Source organism: Panthera tigris, chromosome D4 (genome assembly GCF_018350195.1).
Source record: "Panthera tigris isolate Pti1 chromosome D4, P.tigris_Pti1_mat1.1, whole genome shotgun sequence".
Classification (NCBI taxonomy): domain Eukaryota; kingdom Metazoa; phylum Chordata; class Mammalia; order Carnivora; family Felidae; genus Panthera; species Panthera tigris.
The window spans coordinates 78794628-78805814 of NC_056672.1; positions in this window are offsets into that span (position 1 = coordinate 78794628).

Here is an 11187-nt window from a genome sequence, read left to right on the forward strand (position 1 = left end):
TGAACAGGATGATGGGCTCATTGCTTACACCGTGTAATTCAAAAAATGCAGCTGCCCCAGAAAGATGGGTGAGAGGTATAAAAATATGTACATTTGATGGAGCATATATATGTGTTTGTAAATACAGTCTGTTATTGCTCAGTGTTATTATATATCCATCATCTTTCTTTGGGTTATTGGAAACATAAAAATCTTAAAGCACTAAAAACACAAAGAACGATAAGTCACCCAGGAAAGTATATCTTCTCGGGGATGATTTTATGTCGGGAACACTTTGTGCTTTCAGAAAATAAAGCCCTTGCACTGCCAGGGAAGGAAAAGAAAGCAGAGGATGGGACTGGACGGGGGTCCTTACGAGCCCCTGGGCAAAAAGAGGTCTGCCAACTGGCGGGTGGTCAGTGGGATCAAGGGGAAAGAGTGGGGAGCTGAGGGTCCACCCTGGTGGGGGCTCTGCCTTCTGAAGCTCTGTGGCCTTGGGCAAGACAAGACCTTGTGGCGCAGCTCCTAACCCATAAACCGGGGACCGGAATGCCCACTGGGGCATCGTAGGGCTCTGCAACTATTAGTTTTCTCCCCCCAAAACACCCCGTTCTGAACAACAGTCTACGTGGCTGCACAAAAAATGATGCATCAGCGACTCTCTCCCCGGATACTCTCCTCACAGCCAAGCCTCCGAACCATGAAGTAGAACCATAAACTAAATTCCAAGCAGCAGACATAGTCAATAGCACAGACGTGATTTTTAAGTGAAATTAACGATTTTTCGAATATAGATTTCCTCTCCGGGCCCTTCCCTCCGCAGCTTTGGAGATTCATGCCTCCTCACGCTTTTGGCCATGTGGGTGAGGCCTGGGGTTCTGTTGCAAGTCACGTGTTAAGGGGTGCAGGGGCGGGGGTGGGAGAGGGAAGGCAAGTGGCAAGGGTCACGTGCACAAGGGGCTCTCCCCCATTGTGATGGGGGACACAGAACCATAGAGGTGGAGAGCAGTGGGCCCCTCCCCCGTGCCCACCCTCGGACCCGCCGCCCCCCTCTGGGCTGCACTTTGCAAACCTGAAAGCAAGAGATCTGGGACGAGACCTCTGTAAGGACTTCACCTTGGAGGTGAAGTTGGGATGACAGCATTCTCTTTCACTCACCTCCAAATCCCCGGCACACGAGATACGAGAAAAAGGTGCAGACGTGGTAGGGGCTCAGTAAACACCTGTTTCACTGATTAATTTGGCGTGCTTGCTTCAGAAGTTCGCGTAAGTGACCCCAGAAGTAACAGGTTGAATCCATTAATGGCCCCAAACGATGGCCTCACTGTGTCCACAGCCTTGGCAGTTTGTTCTCGGTTTGGAGCCTGGAGTCAGTTTCCACCAATGGGAGAGTGGCAGATGTGACATAGCAGAGGCTCAAAGAAGCACTTGTGCTTTTCCACACCTCCCTCTCCTTCCTGTTCCCACCCCCCCCCCATCTCCCTTGGACCCTGCCCCTGCCCGAGGCACCCCAACCGTGGCCATACAGAGCCAACTGCCCCCACTGACCTGCCAGCTGACCACAGACATGCCAGCTAGCTCAGCACCATCAGTCAAACCGGACCTCCCAGCCAGCCCGAAGACTCATGAGAAATAGTAAATGGTTCCTTGTTCGTTACGCAGCAAGAGCTGACTGATACATTAGGTATTAGGCAATTCCATCGAAAAATTTGCAGAGCTCGGGAAAGCAGAATAGCCAGGCCTTAGGGAGAGCCCCAAGCAGGGGGATACAGTGCTGTGTCCCCCAGGGGCTTTGAATGCCAGCTACAGGAACTCCGGGGTCTCTGTTCTGCTCTGACCTTGCTGTGATTTGGCTGTTCTCATGCATCTGCTGTCCCTCTCTCCTCGTGCCATCCACCACCTCTCACACATTCTGTCCAGATGTGCGTGTTCCCTGTCCTCACTCCTTTAGCCCGCACCATGGGGGCAGGACCATCCCTTCCACCCCAGCCTCTGTCTTGCCCCAGGACCTTTCAGCCTTGGGCCCGCTCCTAACTGCCTGAGATGTGACAGGGCCATGGCTTCCCCATACTTCTTCACTCTCATATCAGCCTTGTGTGCAAGAGGGACAACTGGGGACACCATATGTGTATCTGCACCTGTATATATGTGCGTATGTAGATATACACATATGCAGATATACGTTCATACGTGTATATATATATATATATATATGTAGACACACATATCTACAGGTGCATTTATACAGATAAAGAGAGAGAGGAAGGAAGGGAGGAAAGGAAGGAGGGAGGGAGGGAGGGAGGGAGGGAGGCAGGCAGGCAAAGCTACTCAAGCCTCAGAACAGTGATTGAACTAGATGGCTTATACAAGGCTAAGGTTCTTTCATTATCTTCTCTGAGGGAAACCCAGAGAACCATAGGGATTTTGCCAAGGTCAACTGCAAGGCTCAAACTCGGTTGTTCTGACTCTTTATCCAGAGCTTTTTCCACTACACCGTATTAAATGTATTGGGCGTATTGGTCCCATCCCTGGGAAATGTAGGCACAGCTCCAGAAAAAATAGCAGCATTTAGGAAGACGACTCTCCCACAGCCCTGTGTATTTCCCCCTCGGACATGCCTGGGCCTCACAGGCCGGAATGAGCTCCAGCCAGCATCATATTATTTACTACATCTTTTGCACCGCTCCCAACATCAGGTCTGCTAGTGATAATAAACTCCATTCTGACATATCAACAGCTGAGACATTTCCTGCCACACTTTCAAGACAAAAATGAAAGATCCTACAGGACGGGCAGCTCTGAGGCTGTCTGATTTCAAGGAGTTTATCAAGAGGGGACGAGAAGGCGGCTTACACGGGGAGATCTTACACAGGCCTCTGGAAGGCCACGTGAGTTCACACGCACCCCGATGGGCTCAGTAAACAGAGAGGCTGGACCGAAACGGAGTCCGGGCAATCAAGTCCCCCCGGGGACCTACTCCGTAGCCAACTGTGGCTCAGACGGTCTCTGGAGGAGACGCATATCTTCTGGCTGTGTGACCTTGGGAAAGGTACTTTCTGTCCGCCTACACTTTCCCATGTGAAATTGAGATGATTAATTGTAGCTGTCTCTAGGACTGGCTGCGAAGCCCAAGTAGGTTCATGTTCAGTGTGTGCAGCCCAGGGTCTGGTGCATTTAGTAGGTGTTCAATAAATGACAACTATCAGAATCATTATTTCATAGAAGAATAGTCAGGGCACAGAGGAGGAGGGTGTGAAAAGGACAAGGAGGCAGGGAAGTTTCTCTGGAGGAGGATGTGACACCCTAACTAGATTTGGGGAAAAGAATAAATGACAGCCTGAGAGATGTGGAGGGAGGGCACTGGTGGTAAATGGCAAAAGCAAAGTTAAAGAGGCATGGAAGATTTGGGTGCGTGAAGAAGGAAAAATGAGTTGATACGTTTGAAAGGTTGAACTTCAACATCGGGGAGAGATGGCAAGAGATCAAGCCGGAAAAGGAATGCGAAAAACCTCGCATTTCACATAAAGGAGCACGGGGTTATTTCTTTAGGCGCCAAGGAGCCGCGGAAGGATCTTGATCCAGGAAATAACATCATTCGTGTGCATTCATCCTACTGAGAGTGACTGATACATCCTCAAATGTGACTCGCTCCTTTACAAGGGCCTGTATGATACTGATCAAGCTGCTTCCCCTCGCTAGGAAGCTCTCTGAACCGCTAAGTCCTTCTAGCTTTGACACACTCTGCTTCCGGGGCTTTCTAGGAGTGTAGAAAGTAAATGTCCACGGTGCTGAGTTATGCAGTTGAAAATCAATCCTCAAAACTTGGGCAGGTGGGTGTGGCCTGGGAGGAGGAAAGTTCTAGACACCCAATGCGGAGCCAGCGTTGCAAGATCCGTCACTGACTAGGAAAAATGCCAGTATCTACCCCCGATCCCGCCTAGCTACGCAACAGTCAACTCAGTTTCAGAAACAGAAAGCTCTTTCAGAGGTCATGTGACAACTCAGTGGTTTTCGCACGTATTTTTAGCTGTTTTTAAAAAGTCTTGCGTGGAACGCAAGATACAAAGCTGATTTTTAAAAAGCGATGTTTTACTTGTGTGCGTTGGTTTTGTGAATACAGATTACAACCTTTACTGATTATAAAGTCAATCAATAAGAACAAGGCAGTTTTGATGAAATAAATGGGATGCTCACGTTGATACAAAACTGCAATTGTCATCCGTAACCCCCGACTTCCCTTTGTCTGTGTTTATCAAAACAGCCTGATAATTTTCATTAGTTTTGGTTGTACAGCATCTTGAAACCAGTGTTTACACAGATGAAGAGGGTGCGACTGCTGACAGATTTTAAAGAGACCAAGAAAAAGAAGAAGGAAAGATGGCTTTGCAACCTCTGGCTATTCTTCCAAGGGCTACAGAGCCTTGAAAGGAAGCCAGAGACACTTACCTGAAATACACCAAATATCCTATTCCAGACCACATCTGTGGTGTAGAGGTTCATCCATTCATCCTTTTATCCAGAAGTACGTGGTGAGTGCCTACAAGTGTTGGTCATTGCTCTAAGCACAGGGGATGTGAGGTGAAAAACTTTAGCATGTGAGAGATGAGCAATGAAGAAAATAAATCCGTGAAATCTGTAGTGTGGTCGTGACAGAGGACACAGGAATAAAGCAGAGAAGGGGCTAGGGACTCCGGAGGGGAGCGTGGTTTCGTTTGAAATAGGTCAAGGCAGCCTCACTTGGAAGGTCTGAGCAGAAGTCCAAAGGGTAGGGGAGCTGGCCTGAGGCTGGGGACGGGCACCCAGCCAGTGCCGTGGCCCTGGCATTGGGCCAACACCAGGAAGAGGAAGAACGTCGAGCAGCTGGAGGGTGTGAGCAAAGGTGAGAGCAGTAGGGAACAAGCCAGAGGGGAGGAGGGGTGGGTACAGGGCCGGGCAGATCACGCTGGGTCTGGGAGGCCATTAAAACGACCTTGGTTTCCACGTGGAAGCCATCGGAGATTTTTAAGCAGAGGAGTAACGTGTCTGCCATATGTTGTTAGAGCATCACTTGGGATACCGGGTTGAGAGCAGAGTGTAGGGAAGAAGGGGGGAATCAGAGAGAAGGAGGGTGTTTGTAATCATCCAGGAGCGAAGGTTAGTGGCTCAGAGCGGGTGGTGGTGGAAATGTGACAAATGACGGGACTCTGGATGTGCTTTGGAAATACACCTGATAGGAGAGCCTGAGCAACTGGATGTAGCCCGTGAAGGAAAGAGAGGAGTTGGGATGATCCCAGAGTGTCTGGCCAAGGGACTGGGAAGGTGACGCTGCAGCTACCCAGGATGGGAAGACTAAGAAAGGAGTAGGTTTGGGGTGGCTGTGGATGGGGACTTCACCCCGGGATGTGTCAACTTCAAGACGCCCGGGAGAAGTCTACGTGAAGCCAGACAGATGGGTCTGGAGATCAGGGAAGTGGTCTCACCTAGAACCATCCTCGGGGAATCACCTAGTGCTTAAAGAATGAGGGAGACAGCATGGGATCACCAACAAGATAGGTGAGGACAGAGAAGAGGTCCGAGGGCTGAGCCTGGGGCTCCCAGCATCAGGGGGTCAGACTGAGAAGCACCCAGCGAGCAGACTGAAGGCCCGCAGGTGGGGGGATGGGGAGTGATGATCAGGGGGCTGTTCTGGAGGCCAAGTGAGGAAAGTGCTTTAAGGAGGAGGGAACGTTTGTGTTCAGCTGAGTCAACGCTAACGGGACAAATACAAGGCTGGTTGCTGAAAGCCCATGGAAGTTCTCTGATTGACTTGACTGTCTTCACAAAGCTGGGAGTAAGTAGTCAGCTGAGAGGGAGGGAGGGTGTGGAAAAGTCACCCAGAGGAGAGGGAGAGTGGATGGACCAGGATCGTGGTTACCAGGCAGCATAAGGACCCGCAGGAGATCCGTGCTCAGGAATCCAAAGGGAAGGAGCCAGCGTGGCCGTGTGCTTTTCTCCACACGCATTCGTCTGTTTGGGGGTAGGCACCGAATAGGCAGAGCTGGCTAGGACCGGGTCTGTGGTTCTGCCAGATGAACTTGAGAGGGACAGGCCTCAAGGGTGTGGACCCTGGAGACAAGATACCTGGCTACAAATCTCTGACCCACCATCGACCAGCTGTGCGACCTTGAGCAAGTTAGCCAACCTCTCTGTGTTTCCGGTCCTTTGCCAGGTTCTTAAGTAAAGGCTAAATGAGGGAGTACGTATACAGCATTTAGAAAAGCACCTGGCACATCGAAAGCTCTCAGTAAATGTTACCTCCTATTATTATCACTACCAGTCAGGCAGCCAGCAAATGGGGTTCTCGGCCCGTTAAAATCCCGTTTGTCAGAAAACACCTAGGAAATGCATCTTGTAACGTCAGGAGATGTGAAGAATTCCCCCATTTCTCTCTTTCTTTCCTTTTTTTTTTTTTTTTTTTTATGCGGAGGCCAAACGTGAAGCTTGAGTATCCCTGCTGACACCTGATCTGCCATCAGCACTGCGACACCTAAGAGTCAAGAAGCCTCCGAAATGGACAATAACACCGTGTTCTCACAACGGGATACGCTGCACGCCGCTTACCTGACCGGCACACTGCGACGGAAGCAGGTGCCCGAAGCACACCTGAGCCTCGCCTGGGATTTTCCTTGACCTTGAAATACATTGCTCCGCCGGGCCTGAGTGCTGCGGCGGTGTATACGCCGACACGCTTCCGTAGGAGCGGATGTGCGCCGGGGACCTTTTTCAGAGACTTTTTCCGCTACCATTTGACTCGCAGAAGACCCGTTGACCGTAGGTCTGGGTATACAGGCAAAGTCAAGGACTCCGGAGCTGGTGTAGATGCGGGAAACATGCAAAAGATTTCTTTCTCCCTAGTGCTTTTATTTTCTCGGTAGAACAGGGGGAAAAAAAAAAAACCCTTTGCAAGAGCAGAGGTGGGAGAAAGAGCCCAAGGCCACCGAAGCCCCGCCTACCCCAGAAGCTGAGCACTTTGGCACCCTGTGGGGTCTACAACGCGTTCAAGTCCAGAACATGCTACCTTTGCGTATATGTGTTGTTTTGCACGGAGGCTACAGACACCTCCTCTGGAACCAGATGTGCGTCCTGTAAGACCAACCTCAGTTTCCTCATCTGAAAAATGGGGATGAGTACGGAACCTATTTCGTGAGGCTGATGCAACAGTTAAATGGGTGAGAATAATGGGGCAGCCTGTGGAGCGGAAGAGGATAAAACGGTTGCTGAAAATTTTAAGTATTTTTCCACCTGAGGTGGTTTTCTGGAGACTCCGAAACATCTCCGTGGGATCCTACGGTTCCGCCGACCCCCATGATCAGACCTAGAGTGAAGGCACTGCTGTGGCTCTGGGGAGGAAGGAATGAGCCTTGGGGGCAGGGGGGTCGCGCTGCGGTAGGATCTTCTGTGGGGGTTCATTCGGTAACATTCCAGAAGGTTCCAGCGGAGCAGCAGGGGGGGAAGGAAGAGAAAACGCATTTGGGGGGATTTGTTCGGGGGATGGTCCACGGACCGGCCACGGCAGCCTCCCAGAGAGCTTGCTAGGAACGCAGAATGCCAGGCTCCATCCTGAACCCGCTGAACCAGAATCTGCATGTTGACTAGATTTCCAGATGATTCCGGCACACGGTGAAGTTTGAAAAGGACCAGCCCTCCTCCGTCCATCACATCATCTCGGTTATTCTTCATGCCAGTTCGGCCCATTTTACAGATGAGGAAACGCAGAGGCTGTAAAAGGTTAACCTACTGCTCAGTGACAGTGCATGACAAAGGGTGGGTCTGAACCCAGAAGGCCCGGTTCCAAAGCCTGTGCCCTGTCTATGACCTTGAGCTACATGGCAGGACAGGGAGCTGCATGATCTCAGTTTGGGAACAGAAGGGAGAAAAGGGGAGCGTGGGCCAGGAACCCCATAGAATATTCCAGGAACCCAGCACAGGCCCCCAGCAATGCTACCTAATCCGCTACTTACTCATTCGGCAAACTTTCCCAAGAGCGCCTACCCTGTGCTAGAACTGGGGTACAGGGAGGACTGTCACTATTCCTGTGCTCAGGAAACTCAGGCCCTGCGGGGGCCTAGAAGAGTGAGCCATCCCTGAGCCCACACACTCCCAACACCCCCTCTCCATCTGTCAGTCCCTCACTTCTCTGCCCCTCCCTCCCGCCTTTCCATCCCCTCCTCTCCTCCTCTGCCCTCTTCTCCTTCACTTACAAGGACCCAAGTGGACAAGAGAAGCGGCCACAACAACTGTCACCCCCATGATGGCTCCACTGGGGAACAAAAGCCCGGCCATAAATGGTGAATCTCTACCTTCTTTAGAAGCCGGATCTCTGGCATTTCTTTAGGGTTCTAAAACTGAGCCTCCGACTCTTGGCTTCGGAAAGATCACTGCCAGATGAGTGTCTTCCAGCGGATTCTGACGTCCTTTCCTTGGCTGAGGCCACCCTGCTCCCAGGAAGCAAGCAGAGGCCCGTTCCCAACGTGGACGCCTCCCTTCCAGAAGCTTAGGGCACATTTGCGCCTGATTCAGACCCCGCCACCCCGAGCAAGGCTGGATTCGGAGTTTCAAAATCAACAACAATATCAAGTGGAGGAAAACAGAATGGGAGGACCCAGAGCGTGGAATGAAACAGGTCAAGTTTATGGCAGCATTAGAAGTATTATTTCGGCTGCATAGCCCCGGGGGACAGCCAGAAACATGAACCCAAAGACAGCCAGGGAGATGTTCCGCCACGGAGTGAAAGGCGAAAAGCAGGTTGCAGAGCAGAATGAGCCCCGTTCGACACAGCAAGAATCAGCACACACTGTGGGTGCACACGAAACGGTCTGGAAGGCAGGAAGCGTTGGTCTGTGCGGATGGTAGAGCGGCCTGATCCCAATATGGAAAATGGGCCACCAGGCAGGCGGGAGAAAAAGGGTACGTCTGCGTCCCACTCACCGCCAGCAACTCGATATGAGCAGTGAGTTGACCAGGCGGACATCTGTCTGCGTGTGGACTTTCTCTTTGTTTCCAGCCTGCTGCTAAAGCTGTTCCCTGTTTCTCCCATGTCTTTCTCCCCTGTCATTTGTATGACCTCTAACAGCATCGTAAATTCCATCCCTATCCAGTCTGAACCCTTACCTTCATAGTGAGATCATTTGCAGCTGCAAAAGCAAGGCTCCACTGGGTCCAAAAGGCACGGGTGGTCTGTGTTGGAAAACAGGCTGGCGGGGCTCTTTTGTCCAAAGGAAAGAAGATATGACCCCGGGGGCACGGACCGAAACAAAAAGCCTTGCATCCTGCCCGTAAAATTTTGAAGAAGGAGTTTTGTGATCCGTATAAAACCAGGATGTTCATCTCCCAACATTTCCTGTTTAAGACTAGATTGAGATATGATATCACTCTCTCTTCCAGAGTCCCCTGACTTCACCCTGATGGAAGAGGGGGGAAAAAAATGTCCCTGCTCCCAAGAGCCGTCTTTCTACTCTCTGTGTTAACTTGCCCCCTGCGAGAGGCCGGCCCCGGACCAGAAAAAGTGCCCCAGGGCCAAGACAGTCACAGTAGAGACAACAGCAGTCATTTATGGTGGTTTCCCACATGCCTGGCACCGTGTGGCCGTAAGCCCTCACGCCCAGACTAGTTAACCACCACGGGTTTGCCGTAAACTGAGTAAACTGAGGCACACGCGGCCAGCTGGCGAAAGATCCAGAACTCAGTGCGGATCTGCTGACCCTGAGCCTTGTCTTCTGCTCTGTCTTCTGTCTGTGCTCTGAACCTTGTCTTCTCTTCTTCCCAGCTACCATCACTGAAAGGGGAGAAGCAGAGAGAGAGGGGGGGGGGGGGGAGACACAGAATCCAAAGCAGGCTCCAGGCTCCGAGCTGGCAGCACGGAACCCACGAACTGTGAGATCATGGCCTGAGCCGAAGTCGGCCGCGTAACCGACTGAGCCACCCAGGCACCCCGATGTCAAATATTTTTAAAACAAAAGGAAGAAGAACGCTGGACCTCGGTTCACCACCCCAGAGAGGAGGGAAGCTTCTGTTCTGCTCCAGCCTGGAGTCGCCTTGTGCTGAGCTCAGAACCCGAGGGCTGGGGAGGTCACAGAGGGAGGCAACGCCAGGGTCCGCAGAGGCTCCCCCTCAGCCCTGAGGGGCTAAGCCCATTAATGAAGGTGACCCAAATAATTTCCTCTCCCATCCAAGTACTAACCAGGCCCGACCCTGCTTAGCTTCCGAGATCAGAAGAGATCGGGCGCGTTCAGGGTGGTGTGTCCATAGACAATGATTTCCTCTCTAAAGCACACAAATTATTCAATGTCTCCAACCCGCACCACGAGGCAAGAGTAGGCAAGTTATTTTTGATTCACTGAGAGTGTTTTTTGATACGATCACCTCTCCGAAGCCATCAAAGTGTCTTTCTGGACACTGATTCTCTGGTAAACTCTGCGGGCGCCTTTTCTCTCCTTTCAGGAAGCCCGGGTCTGCCAGCTGACTTTGCCTCAGTCTCCCACCGCTGTTTCTTACCGGCTTGAGGGATCAGCACAGGGAGGCAGGCAGAGGGTGACGCTGTGGGTGGTTGTCACTGCAGGAGACAGGGACAGAGCAGATCAGAGTGTGCACTCAGGGGCCGTTTCACAGGGTCCCCGTGAGGGTTCATCACGTCACCAGGTTAGAGCAGGGTTTGGACTTCAGTCTCTCGACCCTGCTGGCTACAGAATGCCTACAATTCTCCAGCTGTAGCCAAGGCATCAAAGATCCAGAAAGAAGAAATACAATGGCCAGTGGGTGCCTTGTCCCCAGTCCCCCCACACCAGAAGAGAGGCATCTCCCTGCTTAAGTTCTAAGCAGAAAACTCAACTAAGGCAACTAAGGATTCACATTCGCCACAGGCCGACTTCCAGGCAGAGAGCTGAGTCCTGGGTGGCATCCAGGAGTGAACGACCTTAGCAGGGTTGTTTATGGCCCTTTACCTGATGGTTTTTGGGGTTCGGTATTGCCCTCGGTGTTCTCACCGATCACCCCACTACAGATGGGCTTCGACTCTGGGCGGTAAAACAGGGCCATCAGAGCGGCGACATACGGGTCTTTGTGTGGTCTCGTCCCCCTGCAGATTCGGGGGCCAGCCAGCCAGCCCGCTCTTTCCATACGTCAGTTTAATATTCAGCGGAGGCAGATGGGACCTCTCTCGATGGGCTTTGCCTGATAACAATCCATAAAGAG